The sequence below is a fragment of the Pseudorca crassidens genome, chromosome 19 (assembly GCF_039906515.1).
Source record: "Pseudorca crassidens isolate mPseCra1 chromosome 19, mPseCra1.hap1, whole genome shotgun sequence".
NCBI classification, from domain to species: Eukaryota; Metazoa; Chordata; class Mammalia; order Artiodactyla; family Delphinidae; genus Pseudorca; species Pseudorca crassidens.
Window position 1 is genome coordinate 38,799,657 of NC_090314.1, and position 12,758 is coordinate 38,812,414.

At 40.8% G+C, this 12,758-nt stretch overlaps 1 protein-coding gene across 2 annotated transcripts in view; it reads right to left on the reverse strand.

Annotated features, from left to right (window-relative positions):
• LOC137213021 (C-C motif chemokine 4) overlaps positions 1 to 12,758 on the reverse strand; it is a 172,483-nt gene that overhangs the window by 44,996 nt on the left and 114,729 nt on the right. The window lies entirely within an intron of this gene.

Sequence of the window (12,758 nt, forward strand, 5' to 3'; positions counted from 1 at the left end):
GAGGATATGTTATCCCAACAATACCAGGCTTTATACCAGGGAAACATTTCCCATAGACTCAAAAAGAAGAAAAGGGCTTCCCTGGTGGCGCAGTGGTTGGGAGTCCACCTGCCGATGCGGGGGATGCGGGTTCGTGCCCCGGTCCAGGAGGATCCCATATGCCGCCGAGCGGGTGGGCCCATGAGCTGTGGCCCCTGGGCCTGCGCGTCCGGGGCCTGTGCTCCGCGGTGGGAGAGGACACAGCGGTGAGAGGCCAGCGTACCACAAAAAAAAAAAAAAGAAAAGAAAAGAAAAGAAAAGTATTAAAAACAAATGCAAATTTATATGCACCAGGGAAATCCATCACTTACATTGCACCAAAGCAAAGTATTTGATCATGCATACTTATGTATTTTCATAAATTCAGCTTTCTTAAGAATAAAGACTAACAGTTTTTGAGGACTTACTACAAACCACAGACTGTACTAAGGGATTTACATGCATTGTCTCTTCTTCAAAATCACTGTGTTGTGTATACTAATTATCTTCCTTTGACATATGAGAAAACAGAGTTTCAGTGAGCTTTCCCAAGGTCACACAGCTAGTAACTTTGTGGTCAAACCTGCAGAGGAGAGCAAGTCCCACACTCTTAATTAAACACTAGGAAGTTGTCTCTCAGTGTTCCACCTGAAGCAGAGTTACCAGGAATGCACAATTCTCTAATAAGAGACAGCCTACCTCAGCAAATGAGAAGTAAGGAATTATTGGTTTAAGACCCCATAGAGGATAGAAATCCAGAGATGTGAGCCTGGCACTGAGACCTCTTCTAGACTGAGGATGTTTGCAATTCAGAAGAGGTGGCTAAGAAGGTGAGCTGAACATTTCTCAGCCTTGCCAGGCTGGAGGAAAACAAAGTCCAGGTTTGCCCAAGTGAAGGGACTGTAAGAAACCTTCCTCTGTTTGGGCTGATGGCTTAGGAGTAAAAGTAAATTAGAAGAGAACCATCCCTTGAACAGACAGGAGGCCAGCTCCAGTCACCTGGGTGGTTTAGAAAATCTCAAACTCTAAAATGTTTTTAAACATGATCCCAGATGTTAATGCTAATGCCTTACAAAGAAGCTTGAGCTTTTTGGCAAGGAACTGGAAACTATAATGAGTATCATTGCAGATTTGTAAAAGTCAGAAATAAAGTCTGGAACCGAAAAATGCAAAAACTGAAATAAAAACTCAGAGCAGATTAAACCCAACTGAAGAAATATCGGTAAATTTAAAACATATCAAAGTGAAGCAAGGAGAAACAGACGAATAAAAAATTACAAAAAAAGAAGATAAGAGAACATAGAGGATAGAGTAGGGCATCTGTCATCTGGTTAATTGGAATCTCAAAATGAGAGGAGAGAGAGAATAAGACAGCAAATGGATCTGAAGGGACAATGGCTAAAAGTTTTACAAAACTGATGAAAGATATAATTCTGAAGATTCAAGGAGGGAAGGAGGGAAGGCATCATCCCCATTGCTATCAGTGGGCCAAGTTTTGTGACAGCCACTCCTACCATCAGTCCTAGCCTACAGAGGAGAAACACAACTGATGCTGGTGCCTGTCTCACCAGTGAATCCTTATGGCTTTGATGAATAGTGTGTTCTCTGGGACTTCCCATGGAACATAATCTGGTGGGTCTTTCAGCCTCACATGGTATATCTACTCCAGCATGCCCACTTCCATGGTCATTTTCATCCCTTCCTTCTCCATCTGTCATGGCAATTCAAGTATTTTAACTTCACTCAGCATGAACTATTGTTTTCTCCAGGCTTCTGGAGCTTTCCTGGCTGCAAATTTGCACCAACCTCTGGGATCCTTGCCAGGAAGTTATAGCCTATATCCAGAAAGAGAACCCCCTGGTCAATAAGCTCCCTCAATCCATTCTTGTGTTCCAGCTTCCTTGATCAAGCATCCTCAAAATCCAAACCCAAGGTAATCTCCCAGCTCAGGCTGGTACATGCTTGCTAAATTTTGCTGTTCCTTTGGAGTATAGTCCCTTTTCTCCCTTATCAGAAATATAATTTACTGACATGAGAAGTCTATGTAACAAAAATATATGGAAAATATGAATGGTGTTATTTCTATTAAGGAATTAACATCAGTAATTTAAATCCTTTGCAAAAAAAAAAATCTTCTTACCTATTTGGCTTCAAAAGCAAGTTCTACCAAATAATAATGGAAGAGATAATGGCGAAAGAGTAACTTTTTAACAAATGGTGCCAGAGAAACTGGACATCCATAGAACAAAATCAAACAAACAAAACCAAAAAACCTTGACCTTAACTTCCCATCTTACACAAAAATTTACTCAAAATGGATCATGGACTAAAATGTAACACATAAAACTACAAAACTTTTAGGAAAAAACATAAGAAAAAATCTTCAGGACCTAAGACAAGGCAAAAAGTTTTCAGCTTTGATACCAAAAGCACAACCCATAAAATGAAAAATTGATAAATTGGACCTCATCAATTTTAAACTTTTGCTCTTCAAAAGACCCAGTCAAGAAGATGAAAAGACAAGCTATAGAATGGGAGGAAATGTCTACAAACAACATATTTGACAAAGGACTTGTATTTGGAATATATAAAGAATTCTCAAATCTCAACAGTAAACAAACAATCCAATTAGAAAATGGACAAAGGTCATGAACAGACATTTCACTGAAGAGGATATGCAGATGGCAAATAAGCAACGGTTTTGTGATTTTTTTTTTAATCCTTATTTTTTAAAGATAAAGGTTGAAATAGTGCAGTAGGCAGAATAATGACCCCCCTCCCAAAGAGGTCCACGTCCTAATCTCTAGAACCTGTGCTCTAGAGAACCTGTAACCTATGTTACATTACACAGCAAGGAGGAATCAAGATTGCTATCAACTGACTTTGAGATGGGGAGATTACCCTGCATTATCTGTGTGGGCCCAATGTAATCACAAGGATCCTTATAAGGGTGGCAGGAGTGTCAGAGTCGGAGTGATGCAATGTGAGAAAGACTTGACCAGAAATTGCTGGCTACAGATAAGGAATGTGGGCAATCTCTAGAAGCCAAAAAAGACAAGGAAATGGATCCTCTCTTGGAGCCTCCAAAAAGGAAGGCAGCCCTGCAGACACCTTGATTTTAACCCAGTGAGACCCATTTCAGACTTTTGAAATAAATTTGTGTTGTTTTAAGCCACTAAGTTTGGGGTCATTTGTTACAGCAGCAACAAGGATCTAATACAACTGAATCACTGTGCTGTACACCTGAATCTTAGACGATATTATAAATCAACTACATTGATTTAATCAACTTCAATTAAAATTTTTTACAATATATAAACATAAAAAATAAGAAGCTAATACAAATACTTACAGATAAAATGATACTATGGTGCTTTTAAAACATGGCCAAGATTTCTTTGACACTCCTCTCATGGAGAGGTAGGAGTCTAGTTCCCCTCTCCTTGAATCTGGACAGGCTTGTGACAACTTTGACCAATAGATTATGTTGGAAGAGGTACAATGGGATTTCTGTGGCTAGGTCATAAAAAGCTATTCGGGTTCCACCTTATTCACCAGGAACAGTCATCTTTGACCCCTAAGACTGCCATCTGGAAGGGCCACATATACACAGCTCCAGTTGACAGTCCCAGGTGAGCCTGTCCTGCAACTGTCCTAGCCCAGGCACCAGACATGACCAAGGAAGCTATGTTAGATCTTCCAGCCCAGATGGTGAGGGTTATCTTTAAACTGGACTGCTTGTGGCATCGTCATATATATCACACCTATGCAGTCAAGTCAGTTGTGAAAGAACATCAGCACCTTCTGCTCTGTGGGGGAGCAACAGTCAGCACACAGTTCACAGATACATCTGTCCTTGAAAGGAGGCCTGTCGCAATACAAGCTCCCGGCCACCCACTAACTAAGGATTCTTCAGAAAGACCTCAGAAAACAAATAATTTCATCAGAAGTGTCCCCAACCAATGGAGAAATTGAGCTATTCGTGCAGATGCTCTGAAACCCTCTGTTAACCAAAGGGTGTTGACAGCCCTGAGTTGTGCAACTCACAGCATGACACCAACGCTATTACTAAATATTCCCCTCCAGTCACCCCCGGTTTCCGTCTTCCAAGAAAAAAGGCCAGGGCTTGAACCCAAGGCGGTCTCTCTTTCAAAAGTGCCCAGGTTATCATATTCTACCAAGTGGTTCAGGGAGAAAGAACAAGGCAGGTTGATTCCACTTTATAAATAAGATAATTGAGGCCACATTCACTGAATAATTGGCAAGAGGCATACTCCAGGTCTAGTTATTTCCCATTGGTGCAGGTAAGTTTAGATTCATGTCAGCTATTCCCAAAAGCCCTGTTGTTGTGGAGACATAAGAGATATCTCAGGTTTGATCTCTGTTGTTTTGTGACATCATGGGCTAGATGAAATTCCCTCCTCCAAAAGATGGTAGGCATTTTAGTGAGCTAAGTCCCCTAAAGAGTAAGAATAAAAGCCAAAATGGAGAGATAGAGAGTGAGGGGAAATTTATTAGGAAAAACCACACGCCCCAGTTCATTTAAGTTCCCCAATTTTAAGAAATGTTATGTCTTTCTAGTTCCTTCTGACCTTTTGTGGGTGGAAGGCAAGGAGAAGTTGAGGTTGTTTGGCTTTCGAATGATTCAGTGTCTTGCTGTGCCTTCTCCTCAGCCTCCTGCTGATTTTGTAGCAGCCGCCAGGGCTCTAAGCCAATGTCCCGTAAGGGCCACTCGTCCTGCTTATTCTTGGGATGAGAAACTGGGAAGCCCCATAGAGGGGAGCTGCCTGCGTGAGTATAGAGAAGTAGATTGGGCACCATGGTAGAAATACTGTCTCTGAGTCCATCACAGATACAGAAGAGACTCTGAGGTGTTTTCTGAGCCAGTCCAGACCCAGCACGGAACCAGGAAGAGTTGGCCAGGTGCAAAAAGAAGAGAGCAGCAGGAGGGTGGAGGGGCAATATAGGAGTAGGGGTTTAAGAGGTACAAACTATTATGTATAAAATAAGATACAAGGAGAGGAGAAACATATGGACACCGAGGGGGGAAAGTGGGGTTGGGGGGGTGGTAAAAAATAATAATAATAAAAGATCTTGTACCACTGTCTCAAAAAAAAAAAAAGCTACAAGGGTATATTGTACAATGCAGGGAATATAGCCAATATTTTATAATAACTATAAATGAAGTATAACCTCAAAATTGTGAATCACTGTACTGTATACCTGTAACTTGTATAATACTGTACATCAACTATGCTTCAATAAAAAATAACTAAATGCCAAGAAGAAGAGAGAGCAGGAGGGAAGCTATTTGAGGAGATCCCCATGAGACTGTCAAGGAAATTGGGGTTCCTGAGGTATGAGAGCTGATTGCTGAGAAAGTGACAGATCCTGAGATGTCAAGTCAGAAAGAACGAAGGGGTCATCATGGCCAAGAAATCTCCCTGCTGGTTGTGTCCTTAATCATTCTGCTCTTCCTCATAGCTTCCATACTAAAAGAGATCAGCTGGTCTGTGCCAACCCCAGTGATGTCTGGGTCCAGGATTACATCAAGAGCCTGGAGTTGAATCTGAGGGGTCCGGAAAGAAAGAGCCAAATCCATCAGTAGATTAGGAAGCAGAAACCTGAGCCAGAAGAATGGGACCCAGCAACTCTCTTTTATGGGTCTAAACCCCACCTCCTACTAACCAAACTCTGGAGTCTTCCATGTTTAAATTTTAATTTATTTAAATTATTTCATCTTTATTAATGTAATTCAAAATTGGAAATATGTTTTCTACTGAATGTTTTCTCCAAGAAATCACATAGTACATACTTGTTCAAGGTGATGTTGGGTGCTTGTGTTAAATCTTCTCTCTAGATATTGGGCCAAATCCATCAACAAACAAGACTTTATAAATATTTACTTTTCAACAAATATTTGGACTTTGCACTATGTTATAACCCTTTGAATAATGAAGATACTTTTATTTATTTAAAGGTAAGCCTTGGGAGGACTTCCCTGGTGGCGCAGTGGTTAAGAGTCGCCTGCCAATGCAGGGGACGCGGGTTGGAGCCCTGGTCCAGGAGGATCCCACATTCCGCGGGGCAACTAAGCCCCTGCGCCACGGCTGCTGAGCCCGCGCTCTAGAGCCTGTGAGCCACAACTGCTGAGCTCATATGCCACAACTGCTGAAGCCCGGGCGCCTCCACCACCTGAGAGGCCGCCTCAATGAGAGGCCCGTGCACCGCAACGAGGAGTGGCCCCGGCTTGCCACAGCTAGAGAAAACCCGCGCTCAGCAGGAAGGACACAACACAGCCAAGAATGAATGAATAAATAGATGGATTTATAAAATAAAGAAATAAATAAAATGAAATGAAAGTAAGCCTTGGACTTCTGGCCATTATGTTGTTTCCTTGATCATCAATAATTCTGATTGAGAAGAATGAAAGGGGAAGTTTAGGAAAACTGGAAGAGTGAGAAAAGACAAAAAAAGGGAAGACATGCCACCTTAATGACATTGTGCCTTACAATGGAGACAGCATCGTAGAGAGCTAAAGCCAAAATATTATGTTATAAATTAAACTATAATTTCTATTTCCTAAAATAAAATCAGCACTTTACATGAACAAAAAAGCAAGACATTCCTTCATGTGCACCTTTGCTTTTTGAAAAAAAATAAATCAATCTTTCTTGAGAATAATGACATATTTATTCAGAGTCTAATATGAATTAAGAATTTTCATAGACACACAGACATAGAAAACAAACTTATGGTTACCAATGGGGGGAAGGGGGTGAATAAATTAGGAGTTTGGGATTAACAGATACACACTCTTATATATAAAATAGATAACCAACAAAGACCTACTGTATAGCACAGGGAACTATACTCAGTATTTCTTAATAAGCTATAAGGGAAATAATCTGAAAAAGAATATATACATATATATATATATATATATATATATATAACTGAATCACTGTGCTGTACACCTGAAACTAACACAGCACTGTAAATCAACTATACTTCAACTAAAACATGAATAAAGGAAATGTGGTATATAAAAATAATAATTTTCATGTATTGGCTCATTTCATCCTCAGAATGTTACTATGATGCAAATGCTGTTGCTCCTCCAGTTGACAGATGAGGAGACAGAAGTTCAGAGGGTTTAGATTAACTTCCTTATGGCTATGTAGTTAGCAGTGCTGGATAAACCTGGGTCCATCCATGTCACATGGTCTTAACCATCAGATCCCTGTCTCTCAAGGTGTTGTTCCACCTGGCACAGATTTAACCTGACATTCCCTGTTCCCTGATGTTGCTACTCTGCTTCCAGCTAACCAAGAGATCATCTACTTGGGTGGGCAAAGGCAAGACAGTTCAAGTCCCTCCACCTCTTATGGCATCTTCACTTTGCTCATGCTTATCAAGCAAAAGTCAGAGTGTAGGCAAAGTCTCTTTGCTTGCCATCTCTCTCCCCTCCCCTTACCCCTACTCAGGTACACTCAGGGCACATCAGCAGATATACTGTTTATGTTGGCTCCACCTAGGTATTGAGAAGACTCCCTCCTTCTTTGATGGCACGTCCAAGCTCTGCAAGTATTTCCCTTGGAGTTCTCTCATTTGCTATTTTTTTTTAAATTTATTTATATTATTTATTTTATTTTTGACTGCATTGGGTCTTTGTTGCTGCATGCAGGCTTTGTCTAGTTGCGGTAAGCGGGGGCTACTCTTTGTTGCGGTGCGTGGGCTTCTCATTGCAGTGTCTTCTCTTGTTGCGGAGCATGGGCTCTAGGCGCGTGGGCTTCAGTAGTTGTGGCTCGTGGGCTCTAGAGTGCAGGCTCAGTAGTTGTGGTGCACAGGCTTAGTTGCTCCACGGCATGTGGGATCTTCCCGGACCAGGGCTCAAACCCGTGTCCCCTGCATTGGCAGGCAGATTCTTAACCACTGCACCACCAGGGAAGCCCCTCTCATTTGCTTTTATGGGAGTAGTGAAGCAATAACATTCCCTACCCTGGGCAATGATTCTCTCCTCTCCCTTCTCTTCAATCTCCTGCTTTAGTAGACTGGAGGAATGTAACGAGGTATAGGGCTAGTCCTGCCAACTCCAGGGATATCGTCTGTGGAGGGGGTATACGGAAAGGTCTTTTTTGGATGAGACAACAGCGTTTTGAAGTAGGATAAATCCCAACCAACATCTTATTAAATTACACAGAAAATTTCAGGAAGATGGAGGGGAGTGACACTGCCTAGGGCTGGAAAATAAAGGAGAATAAGTACTCATAAGACTACACCAGAGGGACTTCCCTGGTGGCCACAACCACAACTAGAGAAAGCCCATGAGCAGCAACAAAGACCCAGCACAGCCATAAATTAATTAATTAATTTTAAAAAAAGATTACACCAGAACTCTGCAACTTAGATAAGAAATCACAAGTATGGCCCCAACTTCAGAAAAGATATACACAACTTGTATAATGGTTAATATTCTTCACATATCAAGAAAAAATAAGAAAAATAACAAATATATTACATACTTAAGTGTATTGAATATATAATTTTGCTTCTAAAAGACATTAAAGTTTTCCCTTTTCCCATTATATTTCCTTCCTGCTATTAGAACTGAAAATAAATGTTCATCCAGAGGAGGTCTTGGTGGCACTGAATAAAGCAAGTCGCCAGGGAGGTTGGGGTGCAAATGAAGAATGAGCTCCATGCCAAGTTCTCCTATCTGCAGACACGGTCAAGATTCCATCCACATCAGGACCCTTACATTTGCTCCCTCAGACTTCCCACTACTTTTATCTCTTATGTCCAAAGACTTGTACACAAATGTTTGTGAGAGTTTTATTCAAAACATCCCCAAACTTCATTCAAAATAGAACTCAAATATTCAAGTGGTGGATGGATAAGCAAATCGTGGTACAGTTATTCTGCTATAACATGAAACGTACATCCCTAAAAATCACTGCACTATAAGAAATCATGCAATAAAAACTACAGGGTTACGGGAAAATAGGGTTGAGGCCACAACACTCCAACAGTTCATCAGTGACACATTGGAAAAATAGGAATCTAATAAAAATGATAGCACAGTTTTACTCATGTTAAATAGTTAACATAAATACTACAACAAATATGCCACTTAACTTTGAAAAAGACCTGAAGTTTGCTTGTGGCAGTGAGAGTCAGAGGGTTACAGCTTGTGAGTTATTGTAAAGTGGTAGAAAGAGGGTTGTCTGAAGCCAGAAAGTTGTAACTCCAGTTGTGGATGAGTATGGCTCGTAACGCATGCAGTGAACAGAGGTAGCTAGTAGGTATTTGAGGGGTGTGTGTGCGCGTGTGTGTGTGTTGTGTATTCCTGTGAGGCTTATTCACCTGATGTTTTTCATGGATAAAATCACATGTAAGCAAATGGAATAATTTGTGTTATGCTCAACTTGTTTCCTAATATTTTAATCATATCGGAATAAATTCACATTTTCTAAACAAGCATTATAGCAGAACTGACTATACATCCATACAATGGGATATTATTCAGTAATAAGAAGGAGCCAACTACTGATACATGCAACAACATGGATAAACGTCACAAGCATATTAAGAATCCAGACTGAAAAGTCTATGTATCAAATTATTTTACTTACATAGTATGATGGAAAAGATGAAATTATAGGGACAGAAATCTGATCAGTGGTTGCCAAGGACTGGGGATGAGGGAAGGTGACTGAGTGAAAAAGGGGGCAGAAAGGAACTTTTTGGAGTGATGGAAATGCCTTAAATCTGGATTGTGGTGATAGTTACATGACTTTATGCAGTTGTCAAAACTCATCAAACTGTACATTTAAAAATGATCAATTTTATATGTATTTAAACTATATCTCAATAAATATGATAATACACACATACTCATAAGAAGGCTACAAATGGAAAAAAGAAAGCAAAATGAAGTAAACCCCAAAAAGCAAACTTCTGAACTTTAACTTCTAATAGCCATGTGTGAGTTAGCATAATATATTAGAATTCCAAGGAGCTCCAGACACAGAGCAAGCCTGCACACATCTGCCATCTCTTTCCTACAAGACTTCTTCAAGACCATGATTAGCATACTAAAAGCTAGGGGCAGCAGACCGGAAAGAGAACCTCCTGAAATGTGTTGGACTCCCAGCAAGTTCGAAGCAACTACATGCCAAGGCAGGAGGGGTGGGGGAGAACAGATGACAGAAATTCATCCAAAGTTCTCCAACTTTTCAGCTACCAAAGGCTGAGAACATGGCAGGAAATCTGAGATAAGTCCACTCAAGGCACTATAGGCTTCAGCTATTGAAGGTAGGGGGTAGAAAAGCTGAGAAGAAATCATTCTGGAATGCTATGGGCTTTCAACTACTGAAGTCAGGGGCAGGAGAGCACAGAGAAACAACTCTGGGGCATTCTACTCCTTCACAAATGATAAGGCAGCTGCCTTCCAAAATCTATGATTAGAGCAAAGAAGCAAAGAAAAACTCTCCTGAGGTACCAAAAGCTGAGAGCAGTACTATAAAGAGAAATAACCAGTGACCTAGATGGGCAAATGGGCTATAAATTTAAAAGATCTCATATGGTTCAGAAAGTTAACAGCACAAAGAGATGTTGAGAATTGTGCCAGTGCTCAGATCTCAAACCCTGCTGAAAGAAAAGTCCTGATCCTCCCCTCAGAATATTTAAAGCCAGTACAAACTGAGTCAAACTAAAGCTGCAACAAAGCCCATAGCCAATTCAACTACAGATCAGACAGAATCAGCCCCATATTTAGCAGCCTGAAAGAAGAAGAGGCATGCACGTTCTGGGTAAATTATTTGCTTCAGTCCCTATTGTTGTTGTATACAAAATGCCCAAAACACAATAAAAAAATTATGAGACAGGTCTAGAGGGGGGATCACTGAAGTGTGGAGTTCTGGAGTTTGGAGCCGTGTGGCCGACAGGGTCTTGGTGCTCTGGTCTGGTGTCAGGTCTGAGCCTCTGAGGTGGGAGAGCCGAGTTCAGGATACTGGACCACCAGAGACCTCCCAGGCCCATGTAATATCGATCGGCGAGAGCATTCGCAGAGATCTCCATCTCAATGCTAAGACCCAGCTCCACCCAACAGCCAGGAAGCTCCAGTGCTGGATGTCCCATGCCAATCAACTAGCAAGACAGGAAGAAAACCCCACCCATTAGCAGAGAGGCTGCCTAAAATCATACTAAGTTCACAGACACCCCAAAACACACCACTGGATGCAGCCCTGCACACCAGAAGGACAATCCAGCCCCACCCACCAGAACACAGGCACCAGTCCCCTCCACCAGGAAGCCTACACAAGCCACTGGACCAACCTCACCCACTGGGGGCAGATATCAAAAAGAATGGGAACTACAAACCTGCAGCTTGTGAAGAGGAGACCCCAAACACAGTAAGTTAAACAAAATGAGAAGACAGAGAAATATGCAGCAGATGAAGGAGCAAGGTAAAAACCCACCAGACCAAACAAATGATGAGGAAATAGGCAGTCTATCTGAAAAAGAATTCAGAGTAATGATACTGAAGATGATGCAAAATCTTGGAAACAGAATGGAGAAAATACAAGAAACGTTTAACACAGACCTAGAAGAACTAAAGAGCAAACAAAAATTATGAGCAACACAATAAATGAAATTGAAAATTCTCTAGAAGGAAACAATAGCAGAATAACTGAGGCAGAAGAACGGATAAGTGACCTGGAAGATAAAATAGTGGAAATAACTACCACAGAGCAGAGTAAAGAAAAAACAATGAAAAGAATTGAGGACAGTCTCAGAGACCTCTGGGACATTAAACACACCAACATTCAAATTATACGGGTCCCAGAAGAAGAGAAAAAGAAAGGGTCTGAGAAAATATTTGAAGAGATTATAGTTGAAAACTTCCCTTACATGGGAAAGGAAATAGTCAATCAACTCCAGGAAGTGCAGAGAGTCCCATACAGGATACAGGATACAAGGATACAGGATACAAGGAGAAACACACCAAGACACATATTAATCAAACTATCAAAAATTAAATACAAAGAAAAATATTAAAAGCAGCAAGGGAAAAGCAACAAATAGCCTACAAGGGAACCCCCATAAGGTTAACAGCTGATCTTTCAGCAGAAACTCTGCAAGCCAGAAGGGAGTGGCAGGACATATTTAAAGTGATGAAAGGGAAAAACCTACAACCAAGAATACTCTACCCAGCAAGCATCTCATTCAGATTTGATGGAGAAATTAAAACCTTTACAGACAAGCAAAAGTTAAGAGAATTCAGCACCACCAAGCCAGCTTTACAGCAAATACTAAAGTAACTTCTCTAGGCAGGAAACGCAAGAGAAGGAAAAGACCTACAATAACAAACCCAAAACAACTAAGAAAATGGTAATAAGAACATACATATCGATAATTACCTTAAATGTAAATGGATTAAATACTCTAACCAAAAGATATAGACTGGCTGAATGGATACAAAATCAAGACCCGTATATATGCTGTCTACAAGAGACCCACTTCAGACCTAGGGACACATACAGACTGAAAATGAGAGGATGGAAAAAGATATTCCATGAAAATGGAAATCAAAAGAAAGCTGAAGTAGCAATTCTCATATCAGACAAAATAGACTTTAAAATAAAGACTATTACAAGAGACAAAGAAGGACACTACATAATGATCAAGGGATCGATCCAAGAAGAAGATATAACAATTGTAAATACTTACGCACC